Source organism: Musca domestica, unplaced genomic scaffold, assembly GCF_030504385.1.
Source record: "Musca domestica strain aabys unplaced genomic scaffold, Musca_domestica.polishedcontigs.V.1.1 5, whole genome shotgun sequence".
NCBI classification, from domain to species: Eukaryota; Metazoa; Arthropoda; class Insecta; order Diptera; family Muscidae; genus Musca; species Musca domestica.
Genome location: NW_026712346.1, coordinates 21,327,989 through 21,330,120, shown reverse-complemented (window position 1 = coordinate 21,330,120; position 2,132 = coordinate 21,327,989).

Genomic DNA, 2,132 nt, shown 5'->3' with positions numbered 1-2,132 from the left:
ATCAGCTCTCTTCCACGTTTAATTACAATAAGAGAATATATTATTAAGAGATTGTATATTTCTCACTTACTCTCATGATATGTGCTGGCTCCCATAAACAAATGAAAATATAGATAACAAAAAGTTAGTTTTGTCTTTTTATCCAGGTGGCTCTCATCATGTTTTGCATAGTCAACATGCTTATTTACGCGTTCAAGTCATCCGACTTCGAAAACACTTTTTTCGTTTTTCAAGAATATCACTGGAATACCGCAGTCGCAGCACTACGAAATCGTAGTGTTCCGCAGCAGGAGTACTACAAAATCGTAGCGTACCACATGGCGGAACATTTAAAAAAAAATTACCGGTAGTGTACCACATATGTGTTGTTTACGATTTGTGAGAAAATTTAGATGTTTGATGTTTTTGATAATGCAAAAAATTACTAATACAATTCAATACTAGGATAATAAAAGCTTTTTTATTTATCATGTATGTTTATATTGATTGCGAAATTGAAGATAGTAGAAAATTATGAGAATAGGTAGAAAGAATAAAAAGTGGGTTATTCTGCAGATAATTTACCTGCTATTTTTTGGTACAGAAAAATCAATGAATGTAGATGTAAAAAACTAAATATTTTACAATGAATGGCTGAGTGTTTAAAATCAGTTTTGTGATTTCGATTTTTTTAATGTGGAGCATGTGATACACTACAGTTTTTAATGCTCCGATTGCGGAACACTACGTTTTTTAGTGCTCCAATTCCGGTACACTACGATTTTTTAGTGTTCCGACTGCGGAACACTACGATTTTCAGGACTCCGGTACACTACCGCTAATTTTTTTTAAGGATACTGTACCGGTACCGTACACTATGTTTGTGTACTGTTTATTTTCGAACGCTGTGTGAAAGAGAACTGAACTCAATGAAACTGTTGTTTGTTCGATCATCAACATAAATGTGGATAAAAGTTTAGCAACATATCACCTACAACACGATTGAAATTTAGTCGCTTCTAAAAGCCAGATACATTGCATCGATACTTAGCTAGGTACACAACCAATTTTGTTAATCGAAGAATATAGGCTAATGTCTTGCAAGATGATGAATATGTAAAATTGATGGTGTACCCAACTATGCTATTGATCTTATCAAATATGAACCAGAATTTTACGTTATTTCTTGCAAATGAGCACAGTGGGTAGTTAGGAAAAAAATTACAAATTAAGGATGCTGGTGGAATTTTGAGTTCTTAACGGTGATTTTATTTTCATTATTTAAGCACCGAAATGAAATTAATTACTGAAGAAATTTTAAAACATTTTAAATGGTTTAAACAAGGTTTTACACCAACAAAAAATCGCACTGGTTTTGAAACCATTTTTTAATTATTACCATTTTCAGTATAGAATATAGATCTTAAAGCTAACTTAAATAATCTCACTCCTTTTCATATTCACTGCACTTTAAGGTTGATGGTGGTTGTTGGAATAGCAATTGACTTCAACCAAGGTTTACAAATATAATTTTTTTCCCCAAAAATTGGGATTTCTCCACACGACTTTTTATTGAAATGGCTCTTATTTTCTGAAAATATTTGCTTCACACTTCGTTCCGGCAAATATTTTAGTGCTTTAGGATATTTCCTTCGGTTTAAGTACTTCGGTGGGGAAAAAATGCTCTTCTTCTCGATCAATAGTTGTAAATGACTAGGACAACGTGGAAATTTCAATTAAATGAGCTGGCTTGCAGTAGAGGCTAAGTAGTTGAGTAAGCAGATTCCTTGATGGAGAACCGGTATTTTTATGATTTGCATGCTTATTTAAGTTTATTGATGTCTGTTAAGCGGTATTTGGTGCCAAATCTAACAAAGAAGAAAAAATATTAATCTCATTTAAACTGAGATGGTGAAAGCCAAAGCCAAATGCTTACCAATTGATCGAATTGGCACCAAAGTAGTAATTTGAAAGATCTTTGAAAAAGAAAAAAATTAAAATTTTGTTGGCACACAAATAAGTCTTCCAATCCAATGATATTTTGCGATTTAAATTATCTAAAGATTGAAATTCAATTGATATTCAATCAAAAATAATGAGGATTATTCACCATAAAACGGCAAAAATTTGAGACATATATGTCAGTTTTTGGA